The sequence below is a fragment of the Parus major genome, chromosome 13 (assembly GCF_001522545.3).
Source record: "Parus major isolate Abel chromosome 13, Parus_major1.1, whole genome shotgun sequence".
Classification (NCBI taxonomy): domain Eukaryota; kingdom Metazoa; phylum Chordata; class Aves; order Passeriformes; family Paridae; genus Parus; species Parus major.
In genome coordinates this window covers 13,395,411-13,411,609 of record NC_031782.1, presented here as the reverse complement: position 1 = coordinate 13,411,609, position 16,199 = coordinate 13,395,411, and the positions used below count along the sequence as shown (strand labels likewise).

The following is a 16,199-nucleotide window of genomic DNA, read 5'->3' as shown; positions in this document are numbered from 1 at the left end:
GAAACTCTTCATGAATAATTTAAATGTAAGAAAATATGACCTTTGTGATACTGCCAAAGTCTGTAAGGCAGAGATCTGCTACAAATGTTAAAACACAGTAAAACTACATAAAAATGGTGTATCTTTATTCCCATTATTCTTAAAGAAACAGTACCAGAGAAAATACACACTGATTTTTCTCACTGGTTATACCCTCATTTCATTAAATCAAGCACCCCACACTTTATATGAATTACCCTAAGGTTTGTACCATTAGGTAAAAATACAGAATCACATGTGAAATTCCAAATGAGGGAGAAAAAAAAGCAGCAAAAAGAAAAGTTCCAGCTCCCACATATAAATTATATTTGGAATGCAGCAATCAACCAAAGGCACACGTAAATACTGAAAATCATCAACTTTGCACTGCCTGGTACCAGCAAATAGCATGAAGTACTTTCATCCCTTCAAAAACTTCTGAAATAAAATAAATGTCATAACACAGGCAAGTGATGTTTATGATTATTTGTTATTACATTTTTAGCACTAGAAAAATTGGTAAGATTGAATGACCAAGTTATTATATGACAGAAATGGATTTAAGCCACTCCATAGTAACTCCCATCTGCAATCTTTTATGCTACAGAAAATTCAATATGCATTGAGTATTTTCATTGTGGACTTCCATTTGTGAGGAAATAATTCTAATATTGATGATAGGAATAATTACTGTTATTATTCATGATTATGCTATTCTTATGAAATACTACCATGAATATCCTAAACATTCCAGGGAAGTGATTGAGCAAGACCAGCTTCTAATTATTTCTTTGCAATGTGTTGGGAAGAAGCAGAGAGGCTGAGGTTTGACACACCTCTGACAGGAACGTGACACTCGTGCCCACTGTGTGCATTTAATTTTCACATATTCTGGCTCTGCTTCAACGCTGTGAAGTTGAAAGAAGCAGCTTTATAAATTCTAAATCTGCATTGACTGCATGTATCATATGGAAATATGTTACTATACCATAAAACTGTTGGATGTGTGAGAGTATGAGAGGAAGGAAAAGATTTTTTTACTTTTGTGGAAACTACATATGGTATTTCAGGGCAATTTAGGTACATTTTTTCAGAATAAATTGAGAAATGAAAAAACTCCTCAAACCTTAAGAATTCTTTTGTCGGGAATGCTAATGACATTGTTACCATCATGAAATAATACAGCCCAAATCCCTGAAGAAAAGGCAAAATGTCTAATTACTACAGCTGTGTTTGTAATTGAGAGGAAACAATAGGTATGAAGCTGTTAAAATGTTAAAATGTTGCATCATTTTGGTGAGAAGTTGGCTCCTGAGGAAGATCTGCCCACAATCACGTGCTAATTAATGGCAAAACAGAGACATCTATGAGCCACAGAACCTACTGCCAACCCATCCTCTGCTTAGACAGCCTAATAAACAAACAAATTTCCAAATTTAATTCAAACTTTTCTTTTGGTTGGGACATTCTTGGGCTATCAAGTTGATTTTTTTTTGTATCTACTAAACATCAAACTCCCACTACAGCCTTACCCTCGTTGGGGGATTCTTTAAAAACATCTCTCTCTCCATTCCCAGCCCCTGAGAAACACACAGGTTCTCTCAAGACACCCAGCCTTTTGTAAAACTTGGTAGCAAATGAATAAAAAAGTTACTGAACAGGAACAGAAATACACCATTAAGCTTTTTTTGCCTTAAGAAATTAATCTAAGGGGTAATTATCTGCAGTACCACAGTCAGGTGGGCTTGTGAAAGTCCCAAAGAGTGGGAATGCAGTTAGACTATAAAGAACATTTATTTGCTACTATACACTCTTAAGTAAGGAAAAAAGGGGTTTGATTCATACTTACATGAATATCTTGGTCAAATGAGTTCAATGTAACATTTAAAAGAACAGACTAAGCTTTGCAGGTTCTATAAACCTGAGCTCCTTGTCAGACTCATTCATGTGTCTACAGATATCTCAACAGACATATTTTGAAACTTGCCAGCTCTTTAAAATATTCTAAATTTCCATTGCTTCTCAATGGGATTTGCAATACCCTAGTCTGTAAAAATACTGTGACATATGATAACATCATATTCTATTACACTGGTGTTTTCGAAAGTTAAATCATAACAGAAGTTCCTAAAATTTGTCTTCATATAGTAATATATTTAAGTTTATCTGAATAAGTATTTATCTAGGTAAGCATTGACAGAAACCTATGTAATGGATATTTACAGTGACAGCAATAATGTAATTGTGTAACATAGTCAAAGAAACATAAACCAGATACAAATGCTAGAAAGGGAACCAGGCTTAAAGCTGATATATTACATTTTCAGTAGGGAATTGTATCAGTTCTTTTCCCAATATCTGTTCATATGCATGTTCATACTGCACATACTCATGCATGACAAAGACTTGTACAGATACTGAATACAGCAGTTGTAAGGCATTTTTCAAAAAAGCAAGCAGCCAAGAAGAAAATACAAATTTCCTCTCCTCCCACCCCTTTCTCTTGTCATTTATCTTATCTTCCTATTTAGAGGGAAGGAAGAAATGTGGTAACTCTTCATTCAGATTTGGGCTTCCACACTACACAGCGCCTCAGTCTGCAAGGGCCTCCTTTACCCTCTTATCACTTCCATTTTCCATTTTCCTTTTAAATCAGTCTCGTGTTTCTTCACCAGCCCAGGAATTTTTATGAAACCATTCCTCAATTACTGCTACACTTTAAATCCTTAAGGCTTAAAATCTGCTGTAGAACCTCCATTCAGAAATCAGGCCATGCTCACAGCTGGTAATGTCTCAAGCCCAGACAGGGAAGAAGAATCCTGTTCATCTCAATCACAATAACACATCAGGAAAAAAGATACTGCAGTTGCTATTAGCCTGAAAGACCACACCATCCCCAGAAGGACAAAAAAAAAAAAATACAAAGGAAAAAAGACTGCCTGCAATCACTCCCAGCATGGATATATATAAACAGGAGACACAATCAAAGAAGAGATGCAAGCTGCTCATTCAGTTACTGAAGGATATTTGAGATACACTTTTCATACTCTCTGTTCTTCCTCCTCCTTTAAAAGACCTATAGAGTTTTGTGGATAAATAAAGCCCATGTGTGTGTAAAACCCTGGCCTCTATATTACACCATGGTGCATGACAGGAAACAGGAAACCAAAAAATCCCCCTGGATAACAATTTTGAGCAGTAATCATGGATATATGCATTCCAAAATGTGTGTGCTTATATTCAAATACTTTTTTTTTGTATACTGAAGTATATTTACCTGCACAACTCTAGATAGACATGCACAATATCCAAAAACATACATTATTTTAGAGGTCTAAAGATGAATCCAGACTCCTTAAATAGTAATTTTGCCATTAATTTGGACAGGAGGGAAGATCACAACCTGTGTGTTGCCATCTCACACTCTTTAACTGCTCATTTCAGCAAGTCCTGTCATTAGAAAGTATCTGAGTCCCAGGGGTGGTAAATACTGATCTCAAAGCTTATTGTAGCTGTAATGGAATTCTCAAGCTTTTTCCATTAGCAGAATCTCTCTTCTAAGATTAGACATGTGTAGCAAACATCTGTGTAGACTGTTCAACCCCGTGCATTTTCATCATGGATATCATATACCTAAGCAGCATATATTCATTGATAACTTCCATTTATGACAGAAAATCTCCCCATATATACAGGCTTTTATAAGCAAGAACAGCTTTCAAAACTTTAAACAGCTGTTAATCTTCCCAGTTGAGGGGTTATGATGTAACTGTTCCATTCTTCTCTAAGGATATCTGCCAGTCAAGCAGCCAATAAACATAAATGACCTGTAATAGCTAAATTAGTCAAATATATATTGCTATCAATAAAGCCCCTTGGTTCTACAGCTCTGGTCATAAGGACCAGAGCTCAGACAGAAATGACACACACAAGCCACTGTCTCCCTGTGCAATCCTGGGCAGGTTAGATTGCAGAAAGAAGGGAAACTTTAAGATAACTGTTTTAAAAAACAGCTCTTCCGAGGATGTAGAAGCATTCAATTATTAATGCAGGAAGCTAAGGAAGCAAAGAGTGAAAGCAGGAGAGTTGTTTCTCCATAACTGATGGCATCAGAAACATGGTGTAAAACACTTAATTGGCAATTAAGATTTTGACATTTACTGATTGAAGCTGCTGATGTTCATGTTGCACCAATACAAAGTATAGGACCCTGTGCAACGTGATCCCATAAAATTATGTTAGTGACTTACATGATGGACAGGATCACTGACTGCAGTTACTGCATTGCTCATTTATACCAAAATTATACACAGAAGGCTGTCTGGCAATGGAATTGGGGGGATATTAACTAAAGGTGATTAAAGAGAAGGATGAGATCTTTGCTCCCTCCCATCAGGAAAGCTGGACAGAAACAGAACAAGGACCACAGGCAGGACCCTGGAACAGCTCACAGCCCTCCTCCACTTATCACATTCACGCTGCGTTTTCAAGTCAGCCGAAACGGAAGCACCTACATTGTCAGCATTGCTAAATTCACTTTAAAGAGTGAGAAAAGCTGCTAAATGTGTCAGGAAACAATTAGATAAGTAAGATGCACGTTTTGCAGTGCAAAGCACTATAAATTAAGCAGGCAGATGATGAAGGTGAAACTTTCCTGAGGTACAGCACATTCAGCAGACTCTCCCTTTCCTCCTCAGAAAAATTGCCTTCTGCAAAAGAAAAAAAATCTTCTCCTAATATGTATGCATGGCACTGCTCACCACTGGCCTGGGCACTCTCAAGCAGAGTTACATTTAATAAATTAAATACATGTTATCCTAACTGGCACAAGGAACATAAATATTTCGTACTCAGTGAATTACTACAGTTAACTGGCACAGGTGGGGGAGCAGCACATGTGATTTTTGTAGCTAAACTGGCATTTGTGACTCCACTCACCGGGGCCCCAGCAGGCAAAGCTGTGCTCAGGGGAGCAAGTTCTTCCCCTGGGGCTGAGCATCCTGCTCTGCCAGCTCTGGGAGAGGCAGGACAGCAGCCAGGACAGCTGCAATGCTCAGCCAGATGTGCAGGGCACGCACTGAACCCCCACTGCAAACCACACTTCAAGGCAGAGACACAAAACCAAAGCCCCAAATGAAGCATGTGAGAAAAAGAGGGAAAGGAATCTATCTGTGATCATTTTCTTCAGCACCAAGTTGTTTCCTCTTGCCTAAACTGCTGCACTTCATCTCTAAGGCAAACAGGATTCAAAAGAGCAAAAGATGAAGATATAAATCAGGATTTGGATGACAGAGAGTTATCACTGAAGAAAGGTACTTCCAGCCCTCCTGAAGCTCCAATCTCCCAAAGCAAACAGGCTCAAAACCAGCCAAGCTAAGGAAAAGATTTTCACAGAGTCTATTTCACAGAACTCAAAGGAGGAAACAAGGTCTTTTTAAAAGGCCCAAAACCCCCTATGTTTTCTGATGTGTTTAGGTATTTTTGTGCATCTCAGCAGATAGCAAGGGTCAGTAAGGATTCAGCTGAAACCATCACATCATACCAGGGAAAGAGAATGGCTCTGAGACAATTAAAAGAGAGATTTAGACACAGTATGTCATCACCTGTGATTTATACAGCAAATCAGTAAAGGCAATTCAGTACCACAGGTTTGAGTTTTCCCCATTTAACAAAATTAGTATCTTCCTGCATCTTGCTTAGTTTTCTCAACACTTGTTATGAAAAAAAATTAAGTTATATATTTTGCAAAAAATAAAACAACAAACCATTAAAATATATTCATATTTAATATATTTCTTCTCCCTCTCCTTTGAAGTAAAACCATCCACTGCACAACCAGGAATACAGTCTGAGAACTGTAGGTAATATAAAAGGGAAGGATGAAGAACCACCAGCAAGTCCTGATCTCTGTTTTTTTTATTAAAGATCCATTCTAGAAGCTTGTTTAAGCTTTGTTATCTTCCTTAAACCATTTGACCTCTGTACATGATTAATATTTTCTGCACTACTGCGCATGTGTAATCTTTGAATATGGAAATCGCTGTACCAATGCAAGATATTATCATTGCAAAAACTCTGCAGGAGAATGAGACTAACTTGGAAATCAATCACTTCTGACTTCCAGTGTTAAAGTTAAATTAATTTTTCTAAGCAATCCATCTACAAAATGTATCAGTTTTATGAAATTTGGATATTAAAAATAAGGAGACAGTCATGACTTCAGAATTATCTAAACCAATTCAGTATGTAAAGGAATAATTTGCTACTGTCAAAAGCTAATGTCACTTAATTCTTGTCTTGTTAAATCATCTGATGTCCCTTTCTTTTTTAGTTAAACAAAGATAAATAATAAAAGCAATTTACAGCTAGAAGATGTTAGGGTTCTGCAGCTGTTCAATGTCTTCTGGGCAGATTAGATTCTGTAATGAGAAGTTACAAGCCTCATTTTACAAAAGCTGTTGCTGTCTCGGGAAAAACATCAGTGAATAAGATTAGAAAACCCTTTTCCTTCATGAACCTATTACACTTGCAAGCTGATTACTTGGCATATGTTTGATACCTTCATAGCTGGAAAACAGTAATTTGTTTCAATGATTTTTTCCCATCACTCATAAAGTCAAAATGTCTCCTCTAATATTACCCTACCTCTGATTCAGACAGGAAAAACAGAGACAAATCCATGGGAGCAAAACTCACACCAAGCAGAATTAATTTAACTTCCCTAAAAAAAAAAGTTCTACTGAACTAACTATAACTAACATTAAATTGTAACAACTTATCAACTGCCTGCTCCTTGTGGGACAAAAATAACATTCTAAGATTAGGAACATATTTAGAAGAAACTTATTGGAAGATCCACAACCATATGTGAATGAACTTTATGGTAACTTAACAATATGTGCAGCTTTTAAAAATTGGGAAGAAAGAAAATTCCCTGTTTATAAATCTTATCAGCTAAACATTCATGTCAGGGAATTCCACTAACAAAGGGGTTGTAATTAGCCCTTGGGTAGGTAATTAGCAGGCACCCTGTGAAATCTTCCCTCTCGATCAGTCTAGAAGTACTTGATTTGATCTTTATTTGGGGACACCAGGAATTCAGACTAAGCTGGGCTACAAACCTGTTTCCACTATCCAAACACCTTCTGTTTACCTGCACCTTATTTTAGTGAAATTCTAAACACTGTTAAATAACCACTCACACCATCTCCACTGCATATCCCCCTGAATGCTGGCTTTATGTCTATTAGAGAAATTTATTTCCAGGAACATTGCAACACTTAGCAATTCAAGTGCCTGGAGTCACTAATAGATGGGATAAATAACACTGTCTTGAACAAACATGAGAAAACTCCAACCTGTAATTATTTAACAAACTGTGAGAGTGGTACATAGTTAGTACTAACTGGTGGGAGTTGGATTAGTGATTATGGGATTTGTGTTAACTCTTTGCAGCCAGCTAAAAAAAAGCATCTCCATTTTCTGGAGGAAAAATGAGAAATGAAAACAAGGCTTCACATGACCCACATTACGTAAATGGCCAAATAATTTAAATAATATGCTTAAAATCTGCTCTATCATGTGCCAGTGCTATATTCTGGCTAATTCTGCTTTAGGCTATTAAAGTCTACTTTTCTTAGTTCCACCTACAGTTAAGATATGGTGTTGCTATTTGCTTTCTAAATGTGTGGTGCACACACTTCTGAATTAGTTCTGTCCCACTGCTGTGACACGCTCTAGAGGTGTTTGTATTCTGGTGCTGGCAGATAGGGAGGCGCAGTCAGAACAGCATCAGGATGATGGGAATTATTCTTCCATTATTCTTGATACTTAAATGACATAATCTTGAGATTTACATTTTCCTTGGTTCATCTGGTTTCTTCTCTCAACATCCAGCTTTGCATTTCTTACACACTGATATTTACTTAGCGGGAGTTTTGGGTGCACAAGGAAAGCAAAAGTTTGACTTTTCAGTCCTCTCTGTCACTGGTGGGATTTTCCAAAGCACAAAAACATATCTTAAGTGTCTTACTGCACTTCAGGTAGCTATCCTTTCTTTCCTTAAACATTTAACAGGTGCTGCAGGTGTTTAAGACTGTTGTGATATTTTACACTGAATTTGTGTGTCCCTACAGAAGTTACCACATTCTCCTTCCAGACTGAACAACCATCCCAGCATTTAACAGCAATGCACAGTGAAACCTCCACGTCAGTCAGTGCAAACTCAATTTTTGCCCTCAGCACAGCCAGGGTTTCTGCAGTTTTCTGAAAATCTCCTGAACAGGGAGGAGCTCCTGCAGCCACAGTGTATTCCTGACTGGAATACCAGGCTGCTGTTTTCATTCAGTGCAGGATAATTCTCTGTGCTCAGCTCTAGGAATGCAGCCTGGACCCCAACTGCAGTTTAAAATCTAAGGGGAAGTGAAATACCATCACATATGATGAGCTAGGCCTAACTAACCCTTTAAAATCTCTGTACAGAAATGTCTCCTGGTAGAGCTAGCTCCACCCTGGAGATGGTAAGGAATACACAAAGCGCCCTAGCACAGGATTATGGATAACCTCCCAAATCACTTACAAATAAGCAGATAAAATTTTTCTCTCACTTAGTATTGAATAAAGTTTGAAATATTTTCATCTTTGTAAAGGTGATTTCTAGATCAGACTTTGGGAAGTAGACTCAAATAAAGAAGCAGAATATAAACTACAGTTTGTAGGCCACACCTTAGTTGAACACTGGAATCTTCTCACTTTGTTTACATGAAAACTGAAAAATAGTTATTCTTAAGTGAGAGGGTTTATGTCAAATTTCTCGTTATGTGAAAAGATTTAGCCAAAATAAAACCTGAGTGGCAGACTGCAACACAACAGCAGTCAGACCATTAATTATTTTACCACTGCTGTGTATTGCCATAATTAATGGCACTCTGTGAGACCAATACAGGAAATTAAAATTTCCTTTTAATGAAAAGAAATTGCAGACATGAAAGGCCACTACATGAAAAATGGATCTTGATTCTGCAGTACTAAAATAACCTGTAACCTGATTAAAAGGCATTTGGAAGCACAAAACTAGATGTGCTAAAAAGGTAAGAAATCTTTTCATTATAGTTACAGTTAAAGTTGCCAGAATGAAGGAATAAAGATACATGTCCTTCCCCTGCAACAAATGGGCTCTGTTCCATGCTTTTTGGTAAAGCAAAAACCCCACTGAAAATCAAACAGGCTACAGAATAGCTTGAATGTACCATTCTGTATTTCAGCACAAGCTGTATCTTTAAAGTAATGACAGTTTCTCTCATCTTTTCAATCTTAAAGCATTTTAAAACTACAGCCCAGAAATACATGGACTGAGAGAAATTAAAGCAACTGAAGCTGAAATATGCTACTTAGGAATCCAAAGTTTGTTTACACCATTAGAAGGCACTCAAATATATATCCCCATAAATGACAAGGTCCCAGCAGCAAATTAACAGGAACAATTTTCCCATCTCAGGAGCTGTCAAGATGGGCTCTGTTAGCCAATTTATCTTATTCTAGCACATCTCTGGTGCTTGTCAATCAATATGTGAAACATTTGGTGTTGATTGCCATTTTTCTATCCACTTCCTTTTGCCTCTCGTACCAGGCAATTTACTGCAAGTCAATCAAGGTTGAAGCAGACCTTGTTTAAATAAAACACTGTTGAGTTCTTTTCACACCAACAATTTCAAAAACAGAATGAGCTGTAGCTCTTCACATTTACATTTATACTACTTTTTCTGTTTTTCCCAAATGCCATGCTCAAGCTATAAGTCATAACTAAACTCAGCCGAAGGCTTATGGAGAAATCAGTCAAGGAAGATGAACTGCATAGAACTGTATATGCTTTTGCTGTCAAAAATTCAGGCTATCAATGGAAACAGAGAACATTAAAAAATAGTTAAATAATCTGGGATTGTTTCCTTTTTTACCCTTGCTTGAAGTCAGGTCTCCACATCAGAAAAACAACTTCTAGCTTGTCTGAATTTCTTAAGTCTGGATAAATATTTCAAATAGTCATTTGAAGGTAAGAGGGAGCTCAACTACTGTTTTTATAGCTGCAAACTACACATAAATATATGAAGAAATTCTCCCAACTTAGAACTTGGTCCTATGTTAAACACACCAACAGCTTCCCTCTCACACTGAGATGAAACAATGGCAGAACAATCCCAGGTCACATCACATCTACTTTTGGCACCACCTTGGCATCACCTGTAAGCAGTGAGGCAGAGAAATAGGGCAGGAAGAACATCCTTTGCACTATATAATTTTACAGCTATACAACTGAAACAATATGCACTCACAGTATGCAACACCTGACATTTTTATAACTTTGAATTTGCTTCTGCACAGTAGCTTGGTTCTACAAACAACACCCACAAAACCTTTGCACTGTGCTCAATGCTGTTCCAGTTTTTAGGTTCATGATGGACTGCAGAATTAACCCCACAACAATTCACACCAGTGGCACACAGAACTACTGTCCTCTGAGTTACAGCAGCCATTAAACACCCACTAGGTGCTACAACTGCATTTAGGTGCTTTAATTACAGAGACCTGCATTGATTTATTAAGTTTAACACTATTATTTGTTATATCTCATATGCTAAATCCAACAATGTACAAGAGCACCAAAATGCATGTCAGACCAAGCCCTAAGGCCCCTAAAGTAGTGATCTCTTATGGGTAACACAGGACGTATTCCTTTAAAAATAAAAAGTGACTATGTTGCTGTTATTACTGGGATCATCCACTCCTGCCTTTAATTCTAAAAGATAAAAAAGTGCAAAGTTCAAAACCCAACAAGCTCAATCACATATACATATGTTAGCATGCATAGAATACATATTATTTTATAGATATTATATATATATATATATATGCATGTAAGAGAGTAAATACATCACTTCTTTATGTTATAAAATGAATGGCCATTGAAAGAGAAAAAAAATCTTCAGTTTCTTTTCTGGTCAGCAACTTAAAAATTTGCAACAACTCCCAAAATTGCCTGTAATTGACATGTTTTAAAGAAGATCCCTGGTCATTTGCTTGTACTTTTGTATAAAACCTAATATCTTCCTGATCTATAGCCCACAGAAGGAAATAGATAAAATACCTGAAACAGAGTCAGAGTGAAAAATAAAACAAGTATATTACAAGGCATATACAATCACCACTATCATCTTGAGCAGCACAATATTATGCCAGCATAACTAATGCTACAACTGAAATGGGATGCATTTCACTGTCTTTTGAGTAAAGAATGCTCCAGACTCCATATTAATTATAAAATAATAAATGTTACATAGTTTAGAGCACTAGGCTCTTAGGAAAAAAAGGGGCTCTTGCAGGTGACCCTTCCCAGGTAGTGCCCAATTTAAGGATCTTCCTTTACTCTGCTACAAGTAATAGGTGAAAAACAAACAAACAAACAAACAAACAAACAAACAAAAATCCCCAAATTCAGCTAATATATAAGAATTAGGGGTTCACACCTATATGGGTGTTATATAAACACATACAAATATAACCATACACACACAAGTATATGTGAATGCATATTGGGATATATGGGGTTCTAACACTACCAAGAGCCAGTCTTTGAGTTATTTCCAGAAAAAATTCTCATTATTCTTGAGAAGGTAGTTATATGATTTACTTGACATTGATATTTAATGTCTAAAGCAGGCAAACAAAAAATACCAAAGCAAAGGAACAAAAAAACCCCAAACCCAACAAACCAGCAAGTTGCAGATATTAAAAAGTAAGTTCTTGAAAGCAAAACAAGTAAACCTGATTTATACCAATACGATGTAAAATCTGCTTCAGTAACAACAGCCCAGATTAAAAACTATCATAAAAGTAATATAACAATTCCAGATTCCCAGTTTTAATTGAGGGTGATTTTCCTGCTCTCTTCCAAAAGATGCCTCCTACACTAAAGCACGAAGAACCACACTTACATAACATTTATTTTAAAATTTTCAATGATAGGAGATCACTTACATATCACGAAATTTCCCTTTAATTCCACTGCACCTGTCTAAAACATACCTAAGCTCTGGGTGTCTTTAAATCTAAATTTTGTCACAGGCCAAGGCATGTATGAGATTTTTACAGTTCTCTCAGCTACATGGATGCTACTCAGATAAAAAGCTCATGTCTGGAATTCAGGTTTACAGCTGGGCTTGGTCAAGTTATTGGAAAAGCATTTCCTCCAAAATAAACTCAAACACAACAAACAACCCCCTACACACAGAAAGTGTTTCTCTTGGCTCACAGAAAACCTGTCTTTTCATCAGTAGGATTTTTCCCCAACAAGTTGTACCAATTTTCTGGTATGTGCTTTCTGACTTTGAATATAAAAGGCAATATGAGATGTTTCTGCCACAGAAGGAAGCAAAATGTGATGAGTGGAGTTATTTATTAACTGAATGCTCTAAATAAGCAGCTGGCTCAGGCCAGAGTAATTCACAGCCTGTCCCCTCTCTGCCCATCCCCTTGTCCTCTATCCTCCAAATCTTCCCAGACTTTCCACTGGGGCCCTACAAAGGCTGAACACGAGGTCTGATGGATTTTAGGGGATGTTGATGAAGTTAGTAAGACAGAGAGGCTCAATACAGAGAAGCAGTGCTCACTGCCAGAGGGTTTCAGAGTTAGTTACGATTCTCTCTGAAAAGGTGATCACATATTTCACTATCCTTGCCATTAGACAAAAGTCCAGGACTTTCATCTGTTCCTACCCTCTTTTTTCTCCCCCAATACCAGATTGCTTAAAACCTTGATTTTAACAAGAACCTGCAATTTTAGCTGCTAAGAGAACTTCACTTTCCTGTCTCTTTAGAGCCCCAGGGACTAATTGAGAAGATTACCCGAAGGCTTGAGGTCTAAACGCTCAAGAAAGAAAAACCTGCTTAAAAAGATTTCTACAAAGAACACTGACAGAAATAGGAACAACTCGATCTTCCTGTCAGTGCAGGTTTTTACAATCACAAATGAGAGCATGCTGTATGTTATCATGTGTTGGGAACAGCAGTAATAACACAGCAGGTTTCAATGATTTATTTTATTGCAGTACATAGAAGGGTGATAGATAAGGAGCTTGTTTTCACTACAGATCTCAGACCTGAAAAAAAGTCTTGATCTAAAACTGTTCTGAACTAAGAAGAGGCCAAGTTTCTTTTGTCCTTGCTAACTTGCTGTGGCAAACAGATGAAATTTGTTAAGTGTGTAAGGCTGAAATTATGCTTCTCTCAGCTTCAGGGAGATCATTTAAAAATGGGATAGAGGACTAAATGGAGTAGATGTGTAAGAAAGAGTCAAAGACAATTTTAAAAGATGCTGTTTTACCTACACTTAGTGAAATGAAAACTAGAGAATCCACCCTCCTCTTCTATCAGAAGTCATGACCCCATCAAAAACTGATGTACAAAACGGTTCCAGCAAGGTTGGTTAATAGAAATAATACATCACAATCCAGCCCATTTGGGGCTTTTGTTCTTAAACACTTCAGTAAATGGGTCTGTTTTTTAACTCCAACAGATAATTATGAAGTGCAATAAAAAATTCAAATTATGTTAATAGGCCAGAGAACAACGGCTGTTTCTGAAATCACTGGCAATTACTAGACATAATGGTTCTCAATTAAGCTGGAGGGTATTTTCAATCGTTCATAATTCACTATTTTAAAAGTATCATAAAAATATATAAATGTGAGTTGTTAATAAAACTTTCAGACCAACCATGTAGCTGTGTGTCACAGAAAGTAATACTTGTTTTATTTTGATGGTGCTGTTTCCCTTGTGAATGATACTTGAGCTGTGAGTGAAGGGAAGGTAACTACATGGGATTTGTTTTTCTCAGTGCTCCTAAATGGAAAAGGAGTGATATTTCTTTCTTAAGCAACTTCAGTTTCCCTTAGGAATCTCAGCAATCATACATGTCTTTACCAATCCTATTTTTAGATCCTGCTGCTCACTATAGAAACTTTAATGCAGACATGGATGTGAACCAGAGGTATCACTGCTTGCTCACTTTCAGATTGCTATTTCACATATTTTCCAAGACAATAAAATGGACCAAAATGGAAAAACTAAGGCCTAGAATAAGAAATCTTGAGGACCACGAAATGGTAAATCCTAAGCATCGTCTTTCAATTATTAGCTTGATTCACAATAGCTTTCTACCAAATCAAGTAAAACAAATAAAAAATGAAGCCATTAAGGAAAGATCAATTGGTGATAATTACTATCCACACTTCACTAAAACTAGCACTTACTGATCCACCACATGTTTAACCTTGCATTAGGGAAATAGCACAGCTGCAAATTGCTAAGTTCTCATTGTAACTTTACTGGATATGATTAATGATCAGTTTTCTGGAGACATGCCTGAACTACCTGAGTAAATGTATTTGGACACACATGTGCATATGTTTCATTTATTTATTTCCAAATCAACAACACCTTAAAAACATTTTATCTAATCCAGCCACTTCAACCTTCCTCCTGCCAAGAAGAAAAAATTCTTTGATTTTTACACAAATACATTTGCACACATATTTCTGAGAAAGAGTAAATCATGTGAGAATAGTTCCTAACTGTAGAAATTCATGTTTTCACATTTAAACAGCAACTCAAAGATTGAAGCACGACACCATGATTCATCAGTGGAAGAGAGACATTCATCATCCCGACCTCAGGATCTGTTGAGAGTCTTTATTGCTTTGGCCTCATTAAAACAGTGCAAACCATGAGCTAACATAAATCTGTCTCTCTAAATATTCTCTCCCTTAATTTTTTAATAGTTCCACACAAAGGGAAAGGTTAAAACCAATTAAAAGAGATACAAATACTAGTAAAATTGTCCTAATGAACTGTTAGTTATTGGTTTTAGCCGTTTCACTTAAAAAAAAAGTTACTTCAATTTCTGAATGAATTAGTAATTACACTCTTTATTGACCTGCCTTGATTTTCCTTCTGTTGTAGGATGTGGTGTGTTGGTATTTTTTAATCCCTTCATTTTTATTCCCTTTTCTCTTTCACTTCTTTCAATTTTAGTCTCGAACTTACATCTAAAGTCAATCTCAAGTGTTACAGCTGGACAAAGATATCTACATAAGGACTATATTGTAATTCAAACTTCATTCCAAATGGGACAAAAATATTCCGAACTCATTCCTATGCAGAAAACACTTGTTTTTCTATCTCATTAAGATCATCATACAATATCAACAGATGCTTAAAAGCCTCTAGTGCTGAAGGAAATGTTGAGAAAATTGAAACAGAAGTACTTATGAATGATAATCTAATGATACTGCAAAGATTTTCCTTTTCTGTACTACATTTAGCAAAACACACATATCCCAACACTCCCTCCACCAAAAGCCAAAACCTGTCATTAAACAGCTACCATTTTTATGTTGGCACTGTCAACAGGAGTTCAGAATTTCACTTCAGAAAAAGTAAAATAAAAAGAAAAGAGGCCAGGGTTGAAGTGTCCCTGAATTCCCCATGCCCTCAGTGGCTGCCATGCCCACAGAACAGGATATTACCATTACATTATAATCACAGTAAACAAGCATCTGGCTGTCATTTAAAATACAGCTTTTCTCTACTGGTAATAAGAAGCATTTTCTGCTTATTTCTGTTATCTGTAAATCTCTCTTGGCATTCCAGCTCTGCACTTAATGTGCTGTACATGCTCCACTTTATGCACAATGAACACTGCCATCAAATGTCAGCATGTCTTCTTGTTATCTTAGAGATAGGCAGGGTTTCACTCAATGAAATATCTGGAGAGTAAGACACAGAAATAAGGAGATATTTACTTATTATACCACAAATATTTAACAGAAACACACACACACACACACACATATGCATATATTTTTTTTTCTTTTCTTTTCCACCAGGGAAATAATCATAGTCTTTTGCAAATAAAAACACAAACCACTATTATTCTTTGCTAGCTCTGTTAATTTAACTGCAGAATGGGAGCTGAAGTCAAATTTAGATCAAGTTACTCATGTATCCGTCTACCACATCTCTACAGGACATCAGCCCCAGGTTAATTGTACCTGCTCATTTTCAGGTACCACTGTTTGCTCTCTGCCACTCCAACAGGAGAAACCAGAAGCTGAGTATCAAGCAGCTACT

The 16,199-nt window shown here is 36.7% G+C and overlaps 1 protein-coding gene across 12 annotated transcripts in view; it reads right to left on the bottom strand.

Moving 5' to 3' along the window:
• TENM2 (teneurin transmembrane protein 2) overlaps nucleotides 1–16,199 on the bottom strand; it is a 478,752-nt gene that overhangs the window by 221,306 nt on the left and 241,247 nt on the right. The window lies entirely within an intron of this gene.